The sequence below is a fragment of the Scophthalmus maximus genome, chromosome 8 (assembly GCF_022379125.1).
Source record: "Scophthalmus maximus strain ysfricsl-2021 chromosome 8, ASM2237912v1, whole genome shotgun sequence".
NCBI lineage: Eukaryota > Metazoa > Chordata > Actinopteri > Pleuronectiformes > Scophthalmidae > Scophthalmus > Scophthalmus maximus.
In genome coordinates this window covers 10093394-10110045 of record NC_061522.1, presented here as the reverse complement: position 1 = coordinate 10110045, position 16652 = coordinate 10093394, and the positions used below count along the sequence as shown (strand labels likewise).

Below are 16652 nucleotides of genomic sequence, written 5' to 3'. Positions count from 1 at the left end.
CCCAAAATGCTTGAAGACATAATTCTTCCCTTTGAATAAGATATTGTCAAGAAAGAAAAACCAAGACGTTAGAGTTAGTATCTTAGATGTTTACACTTTGCTTTCTTTTTTTCCACAGGAAAATAAAGCAAGCAGTTCAGTTATGTTTGTTTTTCAATCATCCCCTGACTTAAATGCTCCATTACTTAATTAGTTATTTATCTTCACTGCTTGAAGCCCGCACGTAAACACGCCATACGCGATACTGGTATTCAGACCTCTGGATGACTTGTTTTTTATTCTTTCTTTTTTTTAGGGGGAGAACAACACTGGGAAAAGGAATGACAGAGACCATACATCCAAATCAGCATTTATGAAGTCAGCTATACAACTGCGTATGGTGACAAAGGGGCTTCAAATGACACTCAATATCAAGTGACAGAGGGAGGCAAAACAGGGCTTGTATTAACACACAAACAACTTCCTTGACAGCTTTTAATTGCCACCTTAACCTCTGGTGTCAGAGTCATTTAGTCACCACAAAGGCATCATATGCAAAAGCGAGGAGTAGAAGAAAAAAAAATCCAAGCCGTGCACTGCATCAAACTCACTTATCCTCCTTAGCCTCTGACACTGTGTTCCCCTATAGTGCTTTGCCAATAAACCACTAAAACTCCCTCAAGGCTGCGGTACTCACAAGCCTGCGCTGCTGTTTTGACCCCTCTTGCTCGTTGCTGGTAACTGTGGCTCTAATCTGGGCGAACTGTAGACATGTAACCACATGGCATCACCGGTTGTTGAAAGAAGATGACTTAACAAACTCACTCACGATGCAAAAGAAAGGTTGGTCGCTCTTCGGATAACCGTTGATGTAAAGGTACGGTATTAAATAATTCAGGAGTGGAAAGATGGAAGAGACTGAAAGTCTTACTATCAGTCCTTTTAACAATGACCTTCATGCTAACTAGTCAGTAAACAAATAAGTTATGGAAATAGAAACAAAACAAGATCTTTTGCTTTCCACTACTGGATCTTTTGGCGATGAATTTTTTTTATTTGATACTGAACTATCAATCTCTGCCACACTTGTAAGTAAACAGCTGTTGGCGGTGTGGAAATGGCAAAAAACAGCAACTTACAAATCGCTTGTTTAAAAAGAGAACTACAACAAGAAGTCTATTTAAGGCTTAGGGGAGTACTACTACAACTACATGTGACAATATGTCTTAAGCATTTTGTGGCTCAGGAGGGTGCAGAACTAAGTTTGATAATTTGTCTCAAGGGACGTTACATCATCAGTTGGTGCTGGAGACGATAGGATTGAATATGGAAACAATCTGGGCATGTGAAGTTAGAAAGAATTGAGTTCATCAGACCTCTGTGGCCCAATTCTCCTCTCCGCTTGAGGCCGTAGTTGCCGGAGGCTACATTAGCAACTGTGAGAATAATTCACTACAGTCTCTGTTGGTAGTCAAACTTTGGCTAATGTAGGCGGCTGGTTTTGAAAAGCAAGAAAAATGAATTCACAACAATGCTGATATATCTGGTTCTGCTGCGGTGATTTTCATAGTCAAACAGGCTGGTGAAATGTCATGTTAAGGTGTTTGTGTCTTTGTTGGTTTGCCTTTGTACAGCCAAATGTGAGCTACAGTAAAAAAACATACACTAATCAATTTCTAGAAAGAGAGATCTAGAAAGAAAAAGAAGACGAAGAAGCCCAGCAAATGATGCTCTACATTTAGAGCTACGTTAACGTAGTACTATATTCCATCATGTGTGATGGAATATGCATCTATTCCAAGTGGAATGTTAAGACATTTAAAAAAATATATCGATAGACATGATGAGTCCTTATTTAGAGATATCATCAAAGAGTCTGTTTGTGTTGTCATTGGGGTTTTGAAATTGTGCTCCATTTTGAATCAGTTATGTGGACAAAATCGATGAGGGAGGAAAAAAAACATTATATTAAAAAAATTAACTCCTCGATCTCAAAGCAATCAAGAGACTTGTTCATCACTTCAACTTATTCAATTTCTCTTTATGAACAGAACAATAATAAAAAAAAGACAGAAAAGCAATCATATAGAAATGCTTCTGGGGAAATCATACAATTTTCTGACAATATGCAATTAAAAAACTGGTCAAACTGAAAAACTACGCAGATATAATGCAAAAAACAAAAAGTTTAATAAATTTAAAAATATCCCCATCTCTCTGATGTGAACAGTAATATGCCATTTAAACTAAAGTGTCCCAGAACAGGCGTTCAATGTAGCCTGTTCCATATTCATCTGTGTTTTTGGTTAGTCCTGGACAGTTCAGCAGACCATGATATTTCCTTAAACTAAATGTCATGAAGGCATTCAGGCATGAAATGTCAGACTAATTCAGGGCACAGGCACAAAATGTGAAGCTCGCAAAGGACTTTCTCAAAACGGCACGGAGCAATTCATCAAAGCGAAAAGGTGGCCCTAGTAAAGTGACGTAAAAAACAAATGGTCTGCAGACGCAGCTCGAATTGATTTTGCAACAAAAAATGTCCCTAAAATCTATCTCAATTTCAATGAAACATTGTCGCTAACCAATTCTTAAAACAAAATCTATAACTTATGCCATTTTATTATAGGTGTGTGAGATAACACTGAGGGTATTCTGTCCTCCAAAGATTGTTATTGACTGAATATTTGGCAGAGGACAAATTTACAGTAACAGCAGTGATGCACGTCAAAGGTCCCTTGGTGCCAATAAAGATGTCTCAGACAAATATTTTATAATACTTTCATATTTTATCCTGCAACAGGTTTTCTTTTCATTCTCCGATTAATTAATGGTTTTGCCAAAAGGCTGAGTTTAAAATATAAACACTTAAGGAAAAGAAAAAAAAGATTAATAGATCAACCATGAAAGTTCAGTTTTTACCTCATGGTTATGGTCCTTTGACAAAAAATGATAGTACTAATACCATTATCCCTGAGAAGTCAAGTCAACTTTCCTATCAACTCAAACAGTCGCAACGATGAATAATCTCTTATCGGTGTCAGGATTCGACGAAGACTAGTTATTTTTATTTATTTGTTCATTGTCTTTTGATAGTTTTGACCCAGTCTCCTTCAACCAACATCACAGCTGTAAAGGGGAAGGATTCTAAGCCTAAAATGATAACGCCTCTTGTAAATGTTCAACATTTATCCGTGATAGAGGATCCGTGCTTCATCATTACTATCTGCTGCCCTACATATTTGGCAATAATTGTTGAGGCCAACATGTCTTCCAAGACAAATCCTAAGTATATGGTGGGGGGAGAGAGTGTGTGTCTTTGTGTGTGTGTAACCAAGTGAGATTAGGTGTTATTATGTGTGTAGCAGAGATATAAGGACACAAGCGTATGTGTGTGTGTATGTGTGTGTGCACGCACGTGGAAGAGTGTATAGCTTGCTCTGTCGAGATAATCTCATTGTGTAGTGTGTGACGCATCATCCTGCTCTTATCTCACTGTGCATTGTGAGCACCCTAGGGATTCACGAGTAGATAATCTGTGAAATTCAGCCTCGTGCATCAGATTCAGTCTGGCTTTGAAATTGGTTGATATTTTAAATAGTATAAAATGAGCAAACATTGCACTAAAGACAACCACTCTCAGGTGTTGTAGGCCATTAACTGATCATTTAACAGATACACATGAGACTGTGGTGCAGTGCTTCAGACTGAATGTTTGCATGACCAAAGAGGCAGATTACCACATTCAAGAAGAGCGACATTATTCTAATCATCCATTATTTTCTTGTGGATTTTCTGTTCCTGTTACACATTTCAGTCCAATGGATTTTATTTTCAAGATGACTGTGCCGAAAAAATATCCATTCAGTTTTTATCAATTACATTTCCATTTCCAATACATCATTAATGGGGTAAACTTGTTTACAGGTTGGCAAGCTTATACCAGACTCAGCAGATATATTGTTCAAGATATGAAGCTCTGATCGTTTCAACTCTCAAACCAAATACATCGTTTACAATTTTTAAATCTTGTGGGGTTTAATTCACCGTTATAAAATTTCTAAGAAGATGTAACCTAAATTAACTTAGATAGCTAATTTCAACCCCCTAATCAGATATTACACACGTTAAATTGGAAACAGGGACAGACTGGGTAAATTCTAATCAGGATTTATTACAGGTGCTAGACCGAAATTAATACTTACTGCAGGAGATAGTCAGGGTCAAATGTAAAGTGACAGTGAACTTTGATTTAATCCCTCTCAAAGCAATTTCACATATCTGCATCTCTCTCTGTGTTGCCACTAAACTACTGTGCTGAACTTTTGCCATACAGAGTGATAAAGAGCCTAAAAAAACCCCATATGAAATTAGCCACTGAATACTCGTTAGCCTAAACCACAACATGCCTCAGGTACATAGTAGGAACAAATTCTGTTGCATCTGGCTCAAGACACTAAAACAGAGTATATTATAGAATAGTATTAAATATTAATACCTAACGAGTGTAGCAATTTATAGACGAGGTGGGGTGATAAGAACAGATGTTATTATCAAGTTTGATAAATTAGACGAAAACTGGTCTGTCAGATATGCATGAGTCATAACACCTGACTGCAGAGTTTAGTTAAGTTAAAAGGAAAATGAAGGAGAAAATGTTATGTTTCCTTAATTATATATATATATATATATATGTTTATTTATTTATTTCCCTGCAGGGTTTGTCTATAGTTGTTAGATATACTACCTATAAAATAGGGAGCTGTGATTGCTGTGAACATCAAGCCACATGGAGCTCTGTTGAAAATACTGGAGTACAGTGTTGCAGTGAGGTTCATTATTTCTGTGTTTTGTCGGAAACCAATAAAGTGTGGATTATGGACAAATGAATGACTGAAAAAGAAAATCAACTAACTGGAAGGAGGCCAAGATATATTCTATCACACCCGGCAATCTGTTTTCCTGAAATAAACCCATTGGGTTTTCTCTTGATCTCAAAATATTGTGACCCTGTGCAGGGAAATGATACAAAAATAGTGCTCCATCCGTGCTGTCCATTTTCAGGATTACACCATGTTATTACTTTGGTCAGTGCTGGTATCATTCTGTGACGGCACTAATGTCCAGGAGCTGCAGCAGCCCTCGCTGCTCTGATGGTCACTGATCACTGATAGGTATGGGGGAGAAAATGCTGAATCAGACAAGGGGCTTATTTTACTGCTACATTTGCACGGGAGAAAAAATGTCAATACTGGGAGACAGAGGCGGACTGAAATGAGTAAAATGATCAAGAGGAGATATAGCATGTTTTCATTAGGGAGTGGCTGATAATATCAGGATTAATCAGCAGCTTCCCTGTTGTAATTCTCAATATGAACCAGATCAAAACTGTAGAAACCAACCACAACAAATTATTCTATCTGGTATGAATCAGTGTCACACATCTTAGCAAAATGTGAAAATTTTAATGTTTTAGCTATGTCTGTTTCACAGCCTCTCTTTAGCTGATAATATTGTAAAAGATTTGTGTAAATCTGGATCATTTATACAAGTGTGTCAGACATTTAATTGTTGTTGGAGGGGGGAGTGCATCAAGGAAGTTTGTCTTAATCCTTGAATCAAAATAAATACTGAATGAATCCGGCAACAGCCTTTATATATATTATGTATGGTGTATTTCTCTAGCGCATGAGTTAAGCCAAAGGAAAAAGAGCATCAACAAAGTAAAAGCTCAGTTTCCTGTGTGTAGCGGACTAGGGCATGCTGCTCTCACAATGGCCAATACACCAGGATGGTTTGATTTCCCTTGGGGTATGAAAGCTATCATATAATCCGGGACTTCCTTTCAACTCCTTCCCAGTTCAATTTATCGAGTACAAACAGGGTTCAGATCCTTAAGAAGAAAGACTCGAAAAAGACGATGGATAAATTTAAAAAAAACAATAAACACGTTTGAAGAGAATGTCTAGTCTCAGATTTATGCTCTGCAGCATTGACTTTATGATCTGCAAGACAGGAAATCACTGAGATGTGGAAAATGAATTAGTGATTTAAAAAAAAAGAAAATCAGGGTAGTCAAATGTTATGTCTGAATTTTCAATTAGATTTCATAGACTGCTCCATTTCTGAGTACCTACTAATGTTGCTTATCTATATAAAAATACATTATCTGTCCCTTTAAACCTGTAGTCTTAAAAGATTGAGATTAAAGGGGCAATGTAGCAATTTTACATTCAAAAATCAGTATACTCATTGTATGGGCTGCTGCTTAGCCTGCATGAAAAAAGTTCACTGTCTTCTGCAGAGAGCTGTCTGCAAAAGTAATACTGATGATGTCATCTGGGTTATCTCAGCATGGCTTTGGAGATGTCAAAAGTATAAAAGAGAGTCTGCGTTACAAACTGTGGGCATGGAGATTGATAGACATAGGTGTTGACCAGATAAGATGCTATCGAGTTGAAATGAAGGCCCCTGCTATTTCTTGAGGCTTGGGACACACTAGAAACTAAACAGCACTCTGGCAGATCTGTAAAAAGTCTTGAAACGCAAACAGTCTGCAGGAGGAGGATAGCCCTTTATCTTTGTTTCAAAGTGCTCATTCTGAAATCTTTCTTCTGTGATTGTAATTGTTTTTTTTAATTCCTCTGTTAAATTGTTGTTCTTATGTTACGTTATTGTACTACACATTCCATTGCATTTATGTTTTTGTGGAGCCACATCAGTGAAGTGCCACTTCATTGTCATTCATACTTTCATAGTTGTCAGTCAGTCCCTGCAAATCTTCCTGAAAATAGTTTAAATTTTAAAGAAAAAATATATCTTCACATTTTCAGCTCTGCAAGAGATAGAAACGGCAAGTGTATACACGATCAACCTATGCAACATCCAAGACTGCAAGTGTAAGCATGCCCTCTTCTTGAAAATGCCACCCCAAACGAAACAATGCGACAAAATGAATGTTCCTATATTTGCTGACCTTACTGAAGACAAGAACGTCTTCACCGAACACCAAGCAATTCATATTTGTGTCAGACAGAGAGTGTCCGCAGCCAGGGAGCTGCTTATTAAAAACTGCCCTGTAAATCTAACATGGACATGTCCTGGCCTTATTACATCGTGGTTTTAATAAAGCTGTCAATTCTTCAGATTACACCGGTGACCCCTTTTTATGTAAGGCTTTTTAATGCTCTCCTGGGACCAGTTGGCTTTATAAAGCTAGCGCCAAATCATCACACTTAATCAAACACCTATAGCCTTCCCCCCCAATTCTGAATTTGTGATGTTTATAAACACAGTATATCATTCGAGACTGTTCGACTGCACAAGACATTACTGCAAAATTAATGGCATCTGTCTATGGGAAAGCATCCCTCATCTGTCATCGTTGTTTTGGTGTTTTTCTAATAAATTATAAGAACTTATATATCATATATATATCAAAACAGCAGTTACAGTGGGCTGAACAATTAATTATGAAAATGCATAATAATCACCATTAAAACAATGTAGTATAAGACAGATAAAACCAATAGGAATAAGAAACAATAATACAACATGGAGGCCCACAAGTCTTTTATTTTTGAAGTTTTCTAAACTGTGTTAAAGACTTAGCTGAGAACTAAGGGCTTTGCCTTGGTCAGACATTTAAGTAATTTTGGTTCAAAGTATAGTGATGTACGTTCAGAAGTTCAAGAGAGTTTTGTGCAATGGAGAACGTTGGTGCAGGAGTTCTTGATGAGCCCTCTAAATGAAATTTACCATCTCCATCCCTTGACAACACAAGAAGGTGTGTTAATGTGCTGTCAAGAAACAAACCACAGATCGCAATTAACAAGACAAGGGAGTCGTGCTTACTGTAATTAGTACAAATCAAATAAGAAGTTGTGTGGGGGGAATCATCACTATTCACTGTGATTAAATATCAAATTCAGCACTGTAAAACCAGAGACCCCACTGCAGTCTATTTTTCATGTGTTTAAAAAAACAAAAAAATAAGCTGGGTTCAAGAGGGACTGCAAACAGTGAGACAGCCAAACATGCACCAATGAGCACATGTATGAGAGCAAATGATTAGAACTGCTGACCACAGAAGTGGTGACATGTAACATCCATCTCCAGTGATCCGATCACAAGTGGAGAACTCCAAGTTCGTCAGTTCACATCCGCATTAGAATGTATCTCCACATGCGTCTCAAGTGGCTGCTTGTGATCAGATCTCACTTTCCCGCTCTACATGCAAATATTAGTTTAGTTTGTCTTTTCTGTTTGCAAAGAACAACTAATGTTTTTGTAAGTAACCAGTTTGACTTTGAAAGACAGGTTCGCTGTCAGTGTGTGTGGTGAGGAGGGTGTGAGCGAATCAAGGAATCAATGTGCTTTGCACAGTACTGCTATGAATTTTTGGGCTTTCATTTTGCTAATTCGAGTTCAGAATTGTAAAAAGAAAAGAAAATCAATATGTGATGGTCAATGCGATTTTAATTTAGCTTTATGTACCGTCTCTTTCAACTTGTGAGTGAAATATTTGATCTATTAAAAGCTTTTTTCACAGAAAACATCCTCCTGAATCTGGAAACAAGACAGATGAAAGTGGAGCGTGAACCGAAACTGCAAAGGTTTTCGCCATAAAGCAAAAGTAATGAGCTGATGGACACATAAAACCCCCATAGAGCCAGAGGAACTGCAGAGTCGGGTGATCTGTGAGTTTGATGCCTTTCAAATTACACAAAGTCAAATTGATTTATTATTACCATGAAAAAAAAATCTATATTTTCTCTTTTATTTAATGAAAAATACGGCACAATATATATGCACCTCTTCAAAATGTGTTTCAATTAGATAATGTTTCTATTTTTTTAAATCATTAAAAAGTCATTTGTAGGAACACAGTTGCCAATTCACACATGGCCACTTGTGCCTTACGTGTAAATGAGTTATTTCAGTTGTGTGGATGTTGATGACGTTCCTGCTTGTTGCTCATGGAGAACTACAACAGTCAATACACACAATATGAAATCGTTCTTGGCTATGCACATATAAAATAAATAATCTTTTACTTCTTTCAGTCGAAATTCAGACACATTTTTTCAGGTGTACTTAGCAATTTAGCATGTTTGTTAAATGTGCAGCTTCTGCAGTTGTCACAGTTTTCAAGTCCAAATTTAGGTCCAAGAATAACTACAGAAAAAAAAGCGTTACAACTGTAATGTTTCAGCTCACAGAGAATACACAGAGAACTTTCATAAATGTTTTATGAAAAGCTGAAACATGAAGCTGTTCTTCTCTGCTGATACTTTGGATCTAAATTGGTAGCTAATTCTGTTCTGCCTGAGAAAATGGGAACATCTCGCTATTTTAAAAAGATTTAACCAATGCTCCTTTTTCAGCATTTGACAACTGCAGCTCCCATGCCTCTCTGACATAGAGTACCTGTCAAAAGTCCCCATGGGAGCTGGAGCTGTAAATATAGTCATAAGATGGCACTGTGCTCTAAAATTCATGACATTTCGGAAGACACAGACTAATTGGTAAATTGAAAAATGTTCCCTGTCTCTGGTTGGGAAACTAATCTGGCCTTATTAATCGTGTGATTAATGAGACCAACACAGCGACCATCAGGAAAAAGAAAAGGAGATGCCTCAGACTTTGCTCTCATGCTCAGTCAATTAGTAACTAAACTGCTTCTGATTTATCTCCAGACACAGCAAGGGAAGAAATTAGCTGGTCTTGACTTTTGTAAAGAACAAAATCTATCACAACTACAATCTAAGTGTCCTAATCATTAAGGACACAGCCTCTCTAGGAAAGTCACCACTTACATGTGAAGAATGAAGGGTATTATTACACATTACACAATGAGTTCAAAAAAATTGGACACAAAACAACACTGTCAGTATTAATCATTCAACAGTTGTCCGTTCTTGTTCACGGTCGGAATTAAAAAACTGGATGCCGTCATAAATGGGACGTCTTTGAATACACGTGAATGCAAACAAGGACACATGAAGTATGCACTGGAATCCAGCTGTGTGTAATGGAGCGTCGCATAATCAATGGGGTTGATTACACATCACAATGGACTGAAAAGCTGTCTAACCATCCATGGTCGCTGAGCACAGCGGCAACAAGCGCTGTTCTTGCCGATGTCTCCCTGTTAGGGGAGAGAGTTCAAACCCCTTATCTCAGGGTGTGGTCACCAAACATCCCATGCAAGCTTCAGGCGATGTGTACACATGGAAAAAGCCCCGCGCATTATTAGGGCCACAGCTGAGCTGGCCCCTGTAAATAAAGGTTTGGCCACCAGAAACTTGGAACCAATCACCCCATAAAAAGTCTAAGTCTATTGGGCTTGCCTTTGTCGATAAAGACAAGGTCACTCTTCACCAAACATGGTGACAATGATGAGACTAATTCAGCTTAGGAGATCGTACTATGGCCTATTGCCCTGACAACGCAGCTCTTCAGGTCAAAGGGGCGTTCTAATGAAACACATCTATTTGCTAATTGTCAGAAAGGTGGATTCAGTAGCATTTTTGTAATATGAGAATGTCTCTTCCTCTGAAACCCAGATGATGGGTGAACTCCCCCCCTTAATGGAAATAAATGTGAAGCAGAATTAGAAAATCACAAAATGGTTCTGGTTGTTTTATAAAAATCATTCTACAATTATTCTACTGCACTGAAAAGGGGAACTAATACATTTTAGCGATTGCAGTCATTTAATGAAATGCGGAAAATTACAGAGCAATTAGTACAAAATTGAAAGAATTTAATGTTGTAATGTTGTTACCACGTAAGCTCCAGTGCCTGTGGTATGAGCAGAACTTCAACCAGAAATCAATTACTGTAAAAAAAAATATTTAACTAATGGTGCAATCACTGCATATGGAAAAATGGCAACAACTTTTCCTTCTTTCATTTGAACTGAATATTTGCAATTAAATCGATTTGTGAGCAGCACCTGAACTGTGTGGTCAAGCTGTGCAGACGTGTGGGGTCGAGGTAATGGCTGTACTTTAGATCCTTGGCAGCACGATTTACTTTGTCGGGTCTTGTTTTTACATCCGCCCCTAAAATTATGTGATGTACATAGAAACTCTGAAACTAGTCCTCTCAGGAGCTTACAGCTGTAAAACTGTATTTCATTTCTGTTCTGACTTATTTGTCAATTTTTAAATTACTGGCGCTCAAAACCCAATGTGGAACATCTTAGATATGTTCTTATTCAGTATAACTACAACCAAGTGTGTTTTTAAAGACCATTTAAGGAGCCCTTCGCCAACGAAGCCACTGACAATGTGCCCCACTGGCTCAACATTTTTTAAGCTTTTTGGACTTGTTCAATTTAGTTTTTAAATAAATGTCAACTAATAATGATGAGCTGTACCTGAATCAAGAGTACCTTTATGGTAAAAAGTACATATGCCCTTGAATTTGACAATGCTACACTTCAGTTTGAGTTGAATATGGATCAAGGCCATAAAACTGAGTTAATGTAACAGGATACGAAACAACTCACAACTTTGTCACTCAGTGACGTTTGTCGGTTAGATGCTAACTCAGGTTAGCTCCTTAAGTGAGCTCCTGGGTTAGGTTTTCTGGATTGAAAATATTGGAATATAGATTCATATCCAGTGTATTGACTAGTAATTGGATAATTTTAAACAAATCCGGACTCATCTGTGTGCATTTCGATGGGATGTTTAAAGATCAGAGATTGAAATCCCATTTTAAAAAAAAACAGTTTAAGAAGAGTTGTGGTTTTTCAGTTCTGGAATTCTGAATGTGATAATGTAGAAACGTATTTTGTCTACCTGCGAGATGTGAGCTTGTTAACAACAACATAATGGGAACATTTATGGCAAAAACAAAAAAAGACTTTAAATAAATACATGCGATGTGTGATAAAATGACTTGTTTATGCTACTATAGGACTGAGAGCAAAACTACATTTGGTATGCACTGTAAATAATGTCTTCAATACAGTAAAACAACATGTTAAATTAATGACACTTAACATTTCTCTTAAGTTAATGTTACAGAGCTCTTTATACTCTTTATCATGATCATCTCATTAAACCTACAATCTATCTACAGTCATGTTTTGATCCACTGCAGTGGAATAACAGTCAAAGCAGGCTATACTGAATCAATGACTCTCATGAATCATGTCAGGAATAAAAGAATTTCAGCACAAATATATGCAACTGTTTGTTAGATTCTCAATCTCAATTTTAAATTTAAATGCTTAAGCTGCAAACTTTTTCTTTATCCTGTTTCAGGGTCTACTGGTTCGTAAAATGGACACCTCTGTGTAAATGCAGTACTTTTGTCCATGTTAGGATCCCATGCAGAGATTGTCATTTGATTCATATTTAATCTCTCCTTGCGTGCCACACTTTCTAATTACTTTTGAATGCTCAGAGAGCACGTCGGCCACATGTCATTATGACATGAACTATATTAGAATGAAAAAATTGTGGCAAAGAAAAAAGACTGATTTCTTATAAAAGTGGACAACACCATCAAATAGTTAGTAAGAATAAAAGTCAAAGGTTTAATTGTCTATTTAAGTCTCTGTGCCCAGAGTGAATCTTACTTACTTTCACAGTGTATTGTTTTTGTTTATTTAAGTTAATATATATTTCAAGATGTGGACTTTTTTTATGTCTCTGTTGCCATTGCAACAATCCAATGCCTGAATTCCTCCATTTCAGATGTTATTGTCTAATTGTTGCAGATGTTTGTTTTTTTATTTTCAAGCAATTGATTGCTATCCGGCTGCACGGTGGTTCTGGGTTCGAATCCCGGTTCAACCAGGGCCTTTCTGTGTGGAGTTTGCATGTTCTCCCCGTGTATGCGTGGGTTCTCTCCGGGTTCTCCGGCTTCTTCCCACACACCAAAGACATGCAGAATGGGGTTAGGTTCATTGGAGACTCTAAATTGACCGTAGGTGTGAATGTGAGAGTGCTACTATGATTGTCCGTGTCTGTATGTGGCCCTGCGATGGCCCCCGCCTCTCGCCCAATGTTGGCTGGGATTGGCTCCAGCGACCCCCCGCGACCCTTAAATGGATAGAGCGGTAGACGATGAATGAATGAATGAAATGATTGCTATCCATTGCATGATAGGAATTTCTCTTTCATAATATGAAAGAGAAATATTAGGATTACGTGAATAAATGCTGTTTTCAAAAAGCTTTGATCCAGTAATACTTTATCTACCTTCATCCATCAATCCCCCCTTGTTGTGCTCCACACATCAATCCATGTAAACACAATAATTTCATCTGCAAATGGAAGAGTATGTTGCTATGGAGTAACACACATTAAAGTCCTCAGTTCCAGATTTTCCCTGTATAGTGCTGTAAATTAGCTCAGAACACTATGTTGCCATAACGACACAATGTGTAAGTTGCTGAGATAAGCAGCTTGCAGTGTTCTCTCAGAGACAAACCTGTGTAGAAATGAATCTACATACAGCACATGAAGTGTTCTTGTTGTGACAGACTTCTTTCTCTCTTTTCCTCAAAAGAGGTTTTGGTCAAGTACCATTGAAAGGCTCCTCTGAATCCTCGTGTGAGAAATGAAACCCCTCTTGTAGCCCTCATTCTCCTCATGTGGTTTGGCCACACTGCTGTCATTCTCCTGTTTTTTTCTGAACACACAGCAAGTATTCCAGAGGTCCAGTCATTTGTTTTGTTTAGGTGTCCGTGCTGAAGAAGCTAAAAGTGACACTCATTTTTTCCTCCAAGAGTACCATGACTGATGACTCAGTGTGCTGAGTTCCCGTCAAAATGATCGGCCAAGTTTTTTGTCAAATAATCCCCGTAATCCATCGCAGCTCTTTCCAGGGTGTTAAAATGTCTGTGTCTGCGGTCACTGCTATCACAGAATATCTGCTCTTATTGCATCTGAAAAATATTACACATCAATCAGATAATTACATTAGTCCACATTTGACTTATTATCAGCAAATCCCAAGGCGTAAACCAGTGGCACGGGTGCCACCACTGGCACGTGGCAGCATAATCATTGGCACACTTTTTATGTTTATTTTTTTTTCTCCTCTCTGCAATTAAAAGCACCAGCTTTAAGCGAGACCGGTCTGTCTTAAGGGCACCCTCCCGTGCACATTTCCAACGGTGGCCGCTGTACTGCCGATATTTCCCACAGTACGCGCTGCTCGTGGCCATTCTCCTCAGTGCCAGCATTTCAGCGGCAGCGGTAGGCCTACTTGACTAAGCTGATGGCTCAAGTGATATTGCTACCTCCACTTTCCGCTGCTTCCGACACTTAGAGCTGTCCTCCCAGCGCAACATCAGCACCATTGAAATATGCGCATACATGCGCGAGCTTGAGTCGGAGTTCACAACGAGATTCGGGGACTTTAAGAGGTTCGGACCCATGTTCTCTTTCCTGATCAAGCCCGAAAGCTTTGAAGGACATGAACTGAATTCATCCCTCACAGACTGGTTGGATACACAGGACATGGAAATGCAGTGGATTTAGCTGAAGAGCTCAACACTGTGGGTGACTAAGTTTGCAGAGCTATGGAAACAACTGGAAACCACAGCAGGGGTTGTTGCAAGTGGTCTGTATGCATGGCCTTCACATGTTTTTTGTAAAGCTGTCCATGTCTTAAAAAATTGATGTGGATGTTTCCAGCATTCTCATAAGAATCGATTTTTATTTTATTTTATGCACTTTAGTCTCTCTTTTTGACACTTCCTCACAGTGAAAATATGTTTTTGAATGAGTTTCTGAAAGCAGCGTTTTAAGATGGGATAAATGTAATAATAATGTGTAAGCTCATGTTGCAAATATAACAAAAATAAAAATCTTTAAAATGTTTATGCATGATTGTGGACTATAGGAAAAAAACAAAATTACAGGTCTTTTGGAAATGTTTGTGGTCACTGTGTCATAATTCAGCTCAATATTTAATTTATTGTTGCGTATGGCACGTATTGCGTATTATTAATGAGAAAATGTCAAACTGGCACTGCATGTCAAAAAGGTTGCTGACCCCTGGCGTAAACTATCAACTGTAATATTCCATCAAAAGACTTTCTTCATTTGTTTGTGTCTTCAAAAAACGGCACACAAGTATATATATTTGGATACAGCTGGATATTTCATGTCACTTAAACTGGAGGATGAAGCCATCAGCCAACTGTCCACAGTTAAAGTGTCATTTGAACCAAAATTACAATGGGTGAGAGGGTGACCCTCTGTACCCCCTGAGACACAGCCAACCCACTATCATAATTGCAGATATAGGATTGCGTGATCATTTGTGTTTGAAAAATGTGGCAGATAATAGGATTTTTTTTTTTTTTACATTTCTTCTTTCAATTCGACTTTGGGCATATCTTCAGGGGTTCTATAGCTCACAACACAATTCTCCATTTTGGAAAAGGTTCATTAGGCAATTAGGATGTTTTAGGGGCATTAATCTGCATCACTCTTAGCAAGCAAATGGTCTCTCTCTGCGGGGGTGTAGTGGTGCCATAAAACTTGGAAGGATGATTTAATATTTCCATTTGACTGCCAGACTGCAACAATGTCACTTTAATTGATTGAATCTATTCTGAATTGCTAACTCGGTTGAAAACAATGTGTGCAGTGCAGCTGAACAGATCCTGAAACCGGATAGAAGGCTTGTGGCGTCCCCTCGGTTCCCATGGGAGCGTTTTCTGTCACAGTATTTAGTCTTTCAATGGGTGTCTGTTGATGACGCCTCCCTTTCTCGTCTGCCTCACACAGGCTAAGAGGCTGAGATAACCTTTGCGGGTGTTGTCAGTCGGGCACTTACAGTTCGCTCTCATTTCTACACGATATGGTCCGGAAGAAAAAGAAAAAAACCTTTGGGTATTTTCTCGTGTTACACAGAATGTAAATGCCAATGAAGTGTCATATCAGCTGACAGTTTTTTTTTGTACTCTCAATGCAATTCACCATGACATTTATGTTCTTATAGCACAAGTACATCTCAAGTTAATGAGTTATCTATGACTGTGAATAAATATTTTCAACACAGATCATTGGTTCAGTTAAAAGTAATGTGGCCTCTGCTGCTAGAGATTGTCACTAAAGGGAAAAATGCAGTGTGTCGTGTAAGTGGCTCAATGAAAAGGACTTAATACAAATAATCCTTGACCAACACATAGCATGAATAAATTACCGGAAAGATTGTTTCCACGGCGCAGATCTCCTCCTTTGTTAAGAAAAGGGCTTCTCACGCGTCATTGGTGCGGTGCAGTTCAGTTCCAAAAACTTCTTCAACAAACTTCTAGAGGACGCTTCGCGTTCCCCAGGGCTACAGTGATGAATATGGGTACACTATAGGCGATACTTAACTAATCCCTTTTAGGAATCCTGTTAATTACAAAAATGATATTTAAAAAGTATGTGACGAGGAATTTTGTTCATTATTGATAACTTAGTGAACTAGACAACTTTTGTTTTTGAAGCCCATGTAGGGGAGTCACATTAAAAATCTAGAGGAGTTCATATTTAATTTAGTTTTAACATAACCTTACCTGAATCACTGCCCCAAATCTTAAGGTTTTTTTTCATAGTGATATTCTGCGTTCAGAGACATCTATTTCAGTTGTTGTTGACTAAATATGAAAATGATGTGCCACTTGCAACTGATTTGTAAAGTTATAA

General features: G+C 38.1%; 1 long non-coding RNA gene across 9 annotated transcripts in view; it reads left to right on the top strand.

Annotated features, from left to right (window-relative positions):
• Nucleotides 1–16652, top strand: part of LOC118312712 — a 119202-nt gene that overhangs the window by 88279 nt on the left and 14271 nt on the right. For 3 of the 9 annotated variants that reach the window (XR_007031376.1, XR_007031373.1, XR_007031374.1), the window contains one exon: nt 296–7067. The exons of 2 other annotated variants lie outside the window; for them this stretch is intronic. This is a non-coding gene — a long non-coding RNA (uncharacterized LOC118312712). Of the gene's footprint in view, nt 1–295; nt 7068–8530; nt 12874–16652 lie in introns of those variants that run through there. 4 more of the 9 variants (XR_007031379.1, XR_007031375.1, XR_007031381.1 and 1 more) reach the window with 4 other exon arrangements.